We start from the raw sequence: 12397 nt of genomic DNA, 5'->3' as shown, positions 1-12397 counted from the left end.
TTTATGTAAAGGAAACATATGTCTCTCCCATTAGCATTCTTACTGCTCTAATTTATGAAACATGCTTCCATGATTTATATGGGAGTTAGGTGTTAGTAGAACTTTGATAAGAGAACTAAGCCTCCACAGTATTAAGAACTAATAGGCTTTCCCGTGAATCCTGAAACAGTGCTTGTAGGACCCTGCTTATTCTACTGCAGGAATTTTCTCTCCTGTTCTGAAACTAAGGAAACTACTGCTTTACCTCCAAGATAGAGAATAGTGGGGTATTTGAGCTGGCGAGGGGCTCAGAGATTATACTATCTAATATCACTGTTTTATAAACAAGGAAACTGAAGCTTAAAAAGAGGCTAAGTGACTGGATTATGAACGGTGAGAACTAGAGCAACAACTCAGTCTCCTGAATAAATGATCAAAAATTTGCCATGCATCAGGCACTGTACTAGGGACCAGGGTTTACAGAATTGAGTATGAAACTGAGCTTTGTCCCTTGAAGCTCAAGTTCTTGGGGGAGGAAAAAATATAAAGAGATGTTTACAATGCACTGTGTGATGCACTTATTTTAAAATCATAAGAGTCAGAAAGACAAATTAGAAACTCAGTCTCCATCTTATTAGCTCTGCCACTGTGCAATCTTGGCAAGTCACTTAATCTCTGATACTCGTTTCCTTATCTGTCCTTACTTGTTAAATGAGGACAATATTACTTATCTTAGATTTGTCATGCTACTCAATGTAATAATTCAGTTCTTTAAAACTAAAGTTTAGTAATGTGTAAATTATTGTTTTTATTTTATGCTTATTAATCAAAATGCACACACACACAACCATAACTACATGGCCTTATCTGTACCCACCCAGTGTAGGAACATGTAGATATAAAAAGTGATGCTACACAATTTTCACATCTGTCTTTGGATGGCTGTATTAGAAGATTAATTAGTAAAATTCAATCACAATTAAAAGAGATCTTTTGCAAAAGTTCTTCTTTCTTGTTAAATAATAGAGAAATAGCTGATTTTTGTTTATTGAAAATCTGCCTTTCATTTGCTCAGCGTAATTAAATCTCAGCATATTTCTGTGTGCTTTCTAAAGAATGATTTTTAATAATTAGTAGTGTTTTAATAATAAAAATTCTTCTAGGGACAAGGGACTGTATTAAATCATGTGGCAGCCTAGTGAATCTACATAATCTCTCCCAGGCAGGATTTAGATGTAGCCATGGTGACAAGAGAGGTTCTGCTGTAACTTGACCTCAGGAAATGGCAAAATACAGCAAAATAGCAGCCTATGAAAGTGCAAAAGGAAAAGAGAGACCATGGGACAGATACAGGAGATGGTAAAGGAAACAAGTTGCTTACTTCCGTCTATGTCATGATTTATAACAGTGGCTTTTATTGTGTGCTCATTATACGGCTATATGGTACAATATTAGACTCACTGTTCTCAAACACGATTTGCAGATATGCTACAGAGCAAGAGCTTTCATTCAGAAGGGTAAGGGCACGCATCTCTTTTGTCCAGGATTTCCATAGACTATGTCATCTGCGTTTAGAAAGTAGGAATTGTCATTTCAATTATAGATGAGAAAACTAAGCCTCAGAGGGATTAGGTCATTTGCACAAAGTCACGTAGCTTGTAAGTAGTGCTGGGATTCAAGTTCAGATTTATCCAAAGCCATTACTTTCCTTATGATAAACAATACGATCAACCTAATTGTAAGAATAGATGATTCATTTAATTAGTGTTTTAAGAACACATGGTGTTTATGGTTAAGATCAGTATTTCCAAGGATGACTGTGTTCCTTCCAGTGAAGAGCTTGGTCGCTTCTTGACAACTGTTGTTATTTTTCAGCTAACACAGTTTAATACAACCAACATTTTTATGAAGAGCAGTGTTCTAACTGATATAGACAAGATGATCTTTCAGAGAGAAATGAGACATTTTTAAGAACGTCAATATATTATTTTTATTGATGTAACAAAACTGTTTCCTCATGATAAAATTTTTTCCCTTGATTTCTATAAAAATCAAAGATTTCTACTGGCCTTCATTATATAGACTATGTGGCTTTATGAAGAGACCAAGTCATCAACATAAGTATAGGGCATGTATGACTTACAATAGGACACACCTTTCTGGCCACTCTCAGGACTCTCACCATTCATTAAAAAAACTTTTATGCATCACAAGAAAAATCACTGAACCGGAATGATTCATCAGAATCAGAATATCAGGGGCCATTCCTCACTCTGTCACTTCCAGTCATTTTTCTTGTTAAAAAAAAAAAAAGTTTTTTCTCTTTCTGAACCTCACTGTCCTCATCTGAAAACTGAGGGACCAAGATGCTATTATTTCTGAAATGTTTTTTGGCTCTGATATCTTAAGATGGAAAAATAATGATAATAAACTTCTGTGAAGATAGTAAGGTGGGTACATTCAGGCAAAAATTAAGCTTTTTCTTATGGCACACTTAGGCTTATAAAAAAAAGAAGAGATACATGATATAAAACAAGAACAAAACAGAACAACAATAAAAAAAAATCTTCCAAACAGATCATATTTAGAATTCAGTGTAGATTAGGGGATTTTATAATGTATAATTAGACCAAGGGTTGCAAGTATGCAACTATTGTTGTGTCTATATTAATAGCTGGTTATGTTGCTGAACCAAACTTGGGTCCGCTTGCCTACGAGCAGTCAAGTGAGCAGTAAAGCTGATCTACCGACACTGGGTTGTCTTGAAGGAAAGTGCAGCGTTTATTACAATAGCCAAGCAAGGAGTCCAGGCAGCTAGTGCTTAAAACACCCAAACTCCTTGATGGCTTTCAGGGAAAGGGTTTTAAAGGCAGGGTGAGGGAGAGGGTTGTGGGGTGTTGATCAGCTCGTGGACATTCTTCTGCTGGGTTAGTGGCGGGGTAATTGGGAGTCAGCATCATCAACCTTCTGGTTCTAACCAGTCTGGGGTCTAAGTGCTGTGGGCAGCATACAGTTAACTTCTACCTGGTGGGAGTTTCAGTCTCTGCAAAGAGGCTTAAAGGACATGGCTCAGAATATCATCCATAGCCCTTAAGAAGGAACCAAAGGTCCTTGACTTTGTTTAATGGCTAAACTATTATTATTTTGTCTTGCTTGACTGCTTTCCTTTGTTCTGCATTTTCTCACTTCTCTGATTAAATTTATTTTTGAAATTCAGGGAAGGCCTAGGAGGCTAAAGTTTTTCTAAGACAAGAGGCAGGTGAAGGCCATGGGTTGGGGGGTGTCTCAGGAGGGGGTGTCTGTCCTGGGAAAGCCCCATAGGGTGCTGCACCATTAGAGTTACACTTAACACTTTCCAAGCTTTTAACTTTTCTGATGGACTTGGTTGACTGTGTGTGTGTGTGTGTCTGTGTCTGTGTCTGTGTCTGTGTAGTTTGACTAACTTGTCATTAAAACAGTTGTATCCCTAATTCATTAATAACAAGGAGGAAAGACTAGGAAAATTAGTTCTTTCAAATTTATTGTAATGGTCTCAATTTAATTGGGTCCTCACCTTAATTTAGTTTATTTATTTTCACTGTTTTTGAATGTCTTAGCTACTTGAGGGCTTTTGTGTGTGTGTGTGTGTGGCAAATAATTATAATAAGACTTAGCCTTATACTCTGAGACTTGACAGACATAGCATTGAAATGACTCATAACCTGGGAAATTACATAAATACTAGAAGAAGGAAGGCTGGTAGGGATGGGGGGGTGAAGGAAGGAAGAAAACAAAGATACAGGAACAGAAGACAAAACAATTCAAAAAAAGAGGAGAAAAATGAAGAAAGGAATGGAAGGAAAAAGGAGAGACAAAGAAGAGAGATAAGGAGTGGAAGGAGAATGAAGAAAGTAGAAAGAAGCATCATTTGGCAGGAATGTATAAGTCTACTCTAAAAGCAACATTGTCAAGATCTAGAAACCTGTGTATCTCAACCAGATGCCTGTTTCCACTACAGGTTCCAGAGAAAAAACAAGGCTACAGTCTAAAGGAGTTAATATCAAAATATATAGTTTCTACAACTCAATAGCAAGAAAACCCAAATAACCCAGTTTAAAAATGGACAAAGAATTAGAGTAAATCTTCCTCCAAAGAAAACATAGCTCCAGAGAAAATATGGCTATGAAAAAGTGAATTTTCTCCTCCAGTTCTCAGAGAAGCATACCCAAAGCAGAGAAAACACAGGAAATCTTTAAGATTTTATCTTATTTAGATGCTAATCAATCCATGCCATTTGTCAAGGCTGGGATCCACTATCTGGGAACTTTCTATTTTATCCCATCAAAGAAAATTGTGATATGTGCCACTACATATCCAATATCTTAGGGAAAAAAATCCCCCACTCATAAAAGTTTGCTTTCTTTCTCTGGAGAGACTCTTCTGAAACAATTATGTATACTTTGAATCAGATACATAACATACACAGAGAAAAAGGCCAACTTTCCCACTGTGTTTTATGTGATTTTTCAAATCACTGACACTAAATAGATACAGGTAAAAGTAAAAACAAAACAAACAAAAAACTTTCTTCCCAAATTCCTGCCATAATTTATCCATTGAAATATAATATTTTTAACTTCTGGTGCTGGGCAGATAACTAGGTGGAATAAACCTACAGCAGCTTCTCCGTCACACAGCTCACGACTAAAAACTCTGCTTGAAACACAAAAAGCCCGAAGATGATGAGAAGGTAACAGAAGCAGCCTGACTGAGGAGGGGTGCCAAAACTGAAAGAATGATGCGTCATGGGAGTGAGCTGCCTTATTTTTTCAATAAATTTGTCTCCTGTCTTTGGTTGGAGGATGGCCCAAGCGTGGAGGTGAGTTGCAGCACAAAGGCCAGCAAGTGCTCCTGGACACGTTCTGCCTCTCTGGCCAGAGTATCTAGGAAAAGGGGACCCTGCACCAGAATGTAAAAAGAATCCCATTTCTTTTCTTTTTCATCATCTTTCTTTCTGCCTTTTTTCATCTTCTTCAGCTCTGTCCATGAAGAAGGGGTACAGGTACTCCATGGTACAAAGGATGTGGGAGATTTCCCTGTTAGAATTTTCTTTCATCTTATGTTTCACTCATAGCTTTGTCCTGAGAACAGCTCTAGTCACAAAGAACTCTTCAGAACCTGGCAAAATAAAACCATGGAGAAACTCTATTTTTTTAATTCAATAGTTGAGAAAATAGAGTTGATGACAAGCAAGAGTTCAGGGGAAATCCTGGACGTGAGAGGGCTTAAGAAATGGATACCCGATTCTTTTGTATGGACCAACACAAGTTCAGGCTCATACCTGAAACAGACCTAAAGAAGCACACAAAGACTTTGAGGACTGAAAGATGATATAAATCACTGCTCAAGTCCCAGATTACACCTTGAGAGGCATATTAATGGGATAGACTCAAAGCCGCATAGCAAAAGCTTGCAAAGCCAAACTGCCATTGGAATCGTACCCACAGAAAGTTAGATGGAACTTGTAGTATGAACCTGAGTTTGTTGCCTGATACACCAAAAAGTTCAACACTTAACATAGAATTTTAATAGGATAGAAAGCTTCACAAACTATTCAAAAAGTTCAGGTTACAATTAAAAATTCCTTAACATAGAAAGAACCCAGAAAATCTAACCAATTCTTGGGGGGAAGGCAGTCAACAAATGCCAATTAGGAGATAATACAAGTGATAGACTTATCAAACAAAGATGTTAAAGAAGATATTTTTACTAAACTTCATGAGGTAAAGGAAAGCACTGTTAAAATGAATGCAAACATAGAACTTACCAGCAAAAAAATATAAACTATACAATAAATCAAATAGAAATTTTACAACTGGAAAATAAAGTATCTGAAATAAAGCATTTACTTTTCAACTCAATAGCAGAATGGAGATGAAATGGAAAGAGTTAGTTAGCTTAAGATAGGTCACTAAAAATTTGAAAAACAATTTGAAAAAACAAAGAGTAAAATGATAGAATTTGAATCGAGCCTTCACATCTTGTGAGACAATATCAAAATATCTCAAACTTGTGATTGAAATTCCAGAAGGAGAAGAGAAAACTTTAGTGAAGAAAAAAAAAACTATTTGAAGAAATACTGGCTAAAAATGTGTCGAACTTGCTGAAGGACATCAATTTACAGACTCAAAAATTTCATCAAAACTAAAACAGGTAAACTCAAGAATGTCTTGCCAGGATAAACTATAATCAAACTGCTGAAAACTAAAGAAAAGAAACAAAATTTTGAAAGCAACCAGAGTAAAATGATGGTTACACACAGGAAAACAAACTGAATGACTGCAGATTTCTAATAATCCACAAAGGCCGCAAGACATTGGAACCTTTCAGGAGCCCAAGGAAAAGAACTGTCAACACACAATTCTATATCAAGAAAAATATTTTTCAGGAGTGGTGGAGGAATAAACACATTCTTAGATTAAGAAAAAATAGATTTCATTGCCAATGGATTGACATAGAAATAAATGATAAGTTATGTGTTCTTTGGACTGGAGAAAAATGATGTCAGAAAGAAACTTGGAACTGGAAAAATGAAGAGAGAACAACAAATGGTAAATAAGTAAATAGACTACTTTTCCTCCATTTATATTTAAAAAAATAAATATCACTGTTTGAAGCAAAACGTAAATAACATTGTCTTGTGGGGCTTTTAATACATATAAAGGTAATATACATGACAATCTCACACTAAGGTGGGAAGAAATACAGACCTGTATATTTGTAAACCTCTGTGTTACTTGGAATGGTACCATATTAACTCTAAGTAGGCAGAAAGTTTAGATGTGTATATTTTAATCCCTGGAGCAGGTACTATAAACAATACAAAAAGATACAGCCAAAAAGTCAACAGATACAATGAAATGCTAAAATACATTCACATAATCCAAAAGGCAAAGAAGGAGCAGAGAAACAAAATCTGACTAGCAAAACAGATAATAAATAATAAAATGATCAACTGCATTCTAAACATATTAATTATTACATGAAATGGAAATGGTCTAGGTTTCACATTCCTGGTAAAATGATTTAAGCACACTCTACCCTGTCTCTCCCATTGATTGTGTCTATAAATCCTGAAAAAAGGTATATTGAGCAGCTATTTGAAAAACTTTGAAAAGTGAAGAGTAGCAGGCACATAAGGGAAGATATGAATTTATAATTCCACCAAACCAGCAGTGAGTTTGCCACTCTTCTCCCTCTAGTTCCCCTGGTTGGAGTTCAGTGGGTTGGAAACCTGTAAGTTCAGTGCATTGGAAACTTTTCTGTGCACTGAAATACCAGAGCACAGAAAGGGTTCCAAGAGATTTACTCTATTTCTGGCTTAATGAATGAACAAGGGAACACAATGCTCAGAGGGAGTTTGGAACGCATCCTGTTTTTTCTTTCTTTTCTCTGTTCTCTTATTGTCGCATGACAGTGATTGCAACTTTTGGCAATGGGAGACTGCAGGAGCCAAAGTATTACAGGAGGAGAAAACTTTCCTGGATTGTGGTGTGATGTCTGACATTAATTTGGGGAATTCTCAGTCATTGTATTTGAAATATTCTCTCTTTTTCTGGTATTCCCATTGCATCTATGCTACACCTCTTATCGTTATCCCACAGTCCTTGGATAGTGGTTTTTTGTGGGTTTTTTTTTTCTCAAGTTTTTGTTCTATTTGCTTTTTGGTTTTCAAGGATTCTATTGATTATATCCTCTAGCTCAGAGATTCCTTCTTCAGCCAAGTCCAGTTTACAGATAAGCCCATCAAAAAATTCTTTGTTACAGCGTTTTTTTTAGCTCTAACATTTCTTTTTGGTTCTTCGTTAGGACTTCCCTCTCTTTGCTTACAATGCCCATCTGTCCTTGGATGCTGTCTACATTATCCATTCCAGTCTTTAGTATATTAATCATTGTTGTTTTAGATTCTTGTCTAATAATTCCAATAGCTCTGCCATGTCTAGTTCTGAGGGTTGCTCGGTCTTCTCCAATTCCCTTTTTTTTTTTTTTTTCTGCCTTTTGTTATGCCTTGTGATTTTTTTTTTTCCTTGAAAACCAGACACATGTATTGGGTAAAAGGAACTGCTGTGACCAGTCCTTTAATAGTGTGGTGGTGAGGTGTGGGGGGAGGGGAAGCAGTCTATAGTCCTGTGATTAAGTCTCAGTTTAGTGAGCGTACGCCTCTGGACTGTGAAGTTCACAAGTGTTTCTGAGTTTTTCCTTCCCCTGTTGGATGGGACAGAGGGGCTGGAGCGGGCTGGAGGTGGATATTTGGATATTTCCCTTCTCCCTTGTCAGTTAGGCTGATATCCCGGTGGGTGGGGTTTGGTTAAATTAGTCTCTTCCGGGGGCGACCTTCTTAAGAAGATCAGAGTTCCCTGGTGTATTTCCAAATGGTTGCTTTTCCTCTCCTCCTGCCAGAAGCCTGAGGATATCTTTTCTCTGTTATATACTGCGGGAAACTGGTTGAGCTCCTGGAGGTGAAGCTCACAATGTACGGTGTCCTCCCCTCACCAGGTCCCCTGAAGCTGTGCCCTCTCGGAGCTGTCTGCACTGAGCCTCTGGCAACCCATCAGTTACCGTGCTGGCTTCCTGCCATGGCGCTGCTTCCTCAGGCGGTTTCTGCTTGAGTCTCTGCTCTGATGAGTGACAGTTTCCTTTATTCTAATCTCAGGAGCAGTCGTTTGCCCTGTGTCTTCTCCTCTCTTAAGGATCTAAGAACTGCTGGCTCTTTTCAGCCTGCTTAGCTTGCTGTTAGGGTGGAGTGGTGACTTCAAACCTCCTTTCACTGGAACCAAAAGCCAATAACCATCATTTCATTTAAAGATGTGGACAAATGTGTTCTATTCACCATGATGAGTGAATACCCACAGATCCAGGGACTCATGATTTTCACTCCTGATTTTCCATTTTATACTTTAAAATAGCGTACACATAATGCCTAGTTGTTTGCAATCTGCCTGGCCTTGTCAGTAAAATGTACAACGGGGATTTGCGACTTTGTTTCTCCTATTTGTAATAGGAGTCATTGAAGGAAGATATATAAAATAATTACACTTAAATTACAACTAACATGAATTTGCAAAACCATAAAAATTCTTACATGTAGATATAATTAGTGTTTTTTTGATAAATAACAAAACAATATTAGGGTTAGACGTGCCACCCTGGCAACAAATTTCTAACAGCATTTTTCACTTGAGATGAACCTTTTTTAACAGCACACCATCAATCAAATCCAGAAGAATTCTTTTTCAAGACTAAAACCAAACAAATAATAAAAAACAAATGGAGCTTGACTGGATACATAAAAGGCAATGGATTATTGTAGTTTTAGGAGTAAGTTTGCAAAAGAGTTGGGGGTTAAAGAAGCAATACCAGACTTACTTGATTGGAAACATGTGCATGTGAAGTGAACATCAGATTATGTATTGTATACAAAGATGTAAACACAGCATGGTTCTAGTTTCAGTTCAGTTCATTCCTTACCATGGTATGGGTTAGATCCTTTGTTAATGTGGCTAAGGCAATTGTAAAAAAAATTTTTTTTAATGCTGTTTTTTCCAGTCTTGAGATCCTAGCTAGAGGCTGGTCAGTTTCCTGTTCTTGAGCAGCGGAGTAAGTCCACACCCCAACACTTCTCTTACCAGGGCTGGGGCTCTCATAATCGGGACACACTGTGAATTAACCAGGAACAGTTGCCAGACAGCTCGAGACAGTTCCCATGTCTCTGAGTCCTGAAATGATTCGAATTGGCCGATCCACAGGGAGCCTGTGACACCAGCTAGTCTTACCCCATCTGCCATACATATGCTGTCCCCTGCAGCTCAGCGTGCTGTTACTCTGTCTGCGGGGACACCCTCCTGTTTGGCCCTGCCTGACAGCCTTCTCCTGTTTGGACCTCTAATTAACAGAATTCTGCCTTTCATCTATCTGAATGTCATTGTGTTGTGCCCCACCATCAAAAGAATCTTGAAATCTTATAAAACAGAAATTCTCAGACTTTACACTATCTACGTTTTCATCTGCCAACTATGCTCCGCATTTCATCTGTGTTCATTGAGATATTTACTTCCTTTTTTCATCACTGAGGACAAACTGTGATAAATATGCCAGTGTATAAGGCATAATATGAGCAAGGAGCTCCAGGTGAAGGGTAGTAGGAGATGGGGCTGAGAAAGTTTAGAGAGGCGGAAATGAAAAAGGACTCTTATATTCATGTACAGAAATTGGACTTTATTTTGTCGATAACCAGGAGGCAATAAAGGGTCTTAAACAGGTCCTAATTTGTCAGGTTTGCTGATGACCAGCTGGGGAGAGATGGAGCATAAGTTGGCTTAGAGTTACCGGTGTGGCAATGTTTGCATCAATCTTTTTTTTTTTTCTTTCTTTCTTTCTAACAGACATGAAATTCAGGATTCTGTCTCCTGATCTAATTTATAATAAAAGACTTAAGGTTCAAAAATGCACTAGATATTTAGCCAATTCTGGTAACTGAATTCTTCATTCCCAGCTTACTCTGGAGTTGTTGGAAGGAAAGAGCTGATGTTTTGATAAGACTAAAAAGATCTAAAACTGTTGGAAGAAATGCGAGCGAGAACATTATCACTATCACAATGGAGAGAAAGCCACTGACAGTGGGCTCAGGCCCCAGACCGTGCACTTTATTCTAGGGCTCAACAGAGAGCAGCATTTAATTAGCAGAGAATCTTGTCAAGGCCCCCTGCCTTTGGTCTCAAGTTGATAATAGTGAAGATGCTAGTGATGGCATCTTCATTTACTCTGAGTGAAAATGTATTGTCTTCTATACTTTCCTGTGAAGTATAAACTTTAGTGGCAACAAGTTCAGAAGTTAATGATGAAAGTCGAGATTCATTTGAATTTAAAATGGTAATATTCCATTCTGTCAGTATTTTCTTCCCCAAGAAATGTCATTTCAAAGATAAAGGATGTATTGTCTATGCCCTTTCAGCTTTGGGCTCAGATTAAAACAAAAACTATTCTTAGATTATTTACCTTCCTAAAAATCTGACTCTAATTAGATGAGTTAGTGACCAGGAGAATTTTAGTAATTTTGTAGTCCTCTTTTACTGAAGAACAAAGTTATCACACCTGAGCTGATTGAAGAAGTGGCATATCATACTTTAGGCAATAATACGATATACTTTTAGAAGTAACACCTCTTTCTTCACTTAGGTGATAGATTGACAAGTTATAAGTATTCTGTGGCTGTGATGCAAGAACGCATTAACAACAGGATGCTAATAACTATTATGCACATTTTAAGTCAGACACTGATACATCACTGAATTCTCACAATTGCTTTGTTAAAAAAGAAAAAAAAAAAAAAAAAACCAGATCCCAAAATGAAATCACTTGTGCAAAATCCCACATCAGTAAAGCAAGATTTAATATTTAACCTAATCGCAGTTTCAGCTCCTCCCAGGAATGTAATCTTAACCAGTCAATCTGGACTTTGCTAGTCAGCAGCAGTGAGGTAAGGTGCCCGATAGATAGACCCCTTCCATCTCCAAAGAAGGATGAGGCAATCCACTTTTTCTTTGTCCCTGCCCTCTTCTGTCTACAAAATCGTTCATTTTGTACAGCTCCTCAGAGGTCCTTTCTATTTGCTAGATGAGGTGCTTCCCAATTCATGAATTGCTGAATAAAGCTAATTTGATCATCAAATAGACTCAGCTGAATTTTGTTTTAAACAGTCTTTTAGGTAGGTGTTCTTATTTAGCTTTTTTTGTAGACTAAGAAATTGAGGCATGGAAGTTTTAGGTAATATGTTTAAGATAACAAAAATAAAAAGTACTGCAGCTGAGCTTTGAAACCACATTACTTTCAGCGTCTACCACTTAATCACTGTGATCATCATTAGCTGTTCACAAATCATTTAATCAGTTTCCTAGAGCACAAGATTGCTGTGGCTCGTTTAAATTAAATAAAAAAAAAGCCCAGACATGTGACTTATTGAGCCCAGGAAATGCAAGCAACTGGGGTATGTGTCACTTCAGAGTAGAAATTTACAGTTGGTCAGTTCCTTGTGGCACACTCTGCCTATTTTAAGAGCAATGTTGGATCAAGGTTAATCTTTAGCTTCTGTGAACTGTGAACTGTGATCCTTGAGTGACTATAATGACCCCACGTTAGACACGAAGCAGGGATGGATAATTCAATTTTGTTGTAATACGCCTCTGATACTGTGAAGTTATTTGTTCATTCCACTTAGCCTTGTCTGTCTTGACTGACAAAACAACCCGGAACATGTCCTTTTTTTTCAGTAAGAGAAACCATTAGGAAGTCTGGCAGGAAAAAAGTAAAAGTGCCTCTCTGAGGGGCAAAGAAAAAGGGAATGAAGAAATCTTTAGAAGATGAGAAATGAGAAAAAGATCAG

At 37.5% G+C, this 12397-nt stretch overlaps 1 long non-coding RNA gene across 1 annotated transcript in view; it reads left to right on the top strand.

Annotated features, from left to right (window-relative positions):
• LOC135322596 (uncharacterized) overlaps positions 1-12397 on the top strand; it is a 182739-nt gene that overhangs the window by 109665 nt on the left and 60677 nt on the right. The window lies entirely within an intron of this gene.

Source organism: Camelus dromedarius, chromosome 12, assembly GCF_036321535.1.
Source record: "Camelus dromedarius isolate mCamDro1 chromosome 12, mCamDro1.pat, whole genome shotgun sequence".
NCBI classification, from domain to species: Eukaryota; Metazoa; Chordata; class Mammalia; order Artiodactyla; family Camelidae; genus Camelus; species Camelus dromedarius.
The sequence above is the reverse complement of the archived record's forward strand: the minus strand, read 5'-3'. Positions and strand labels throughout refer to the sequence as shown.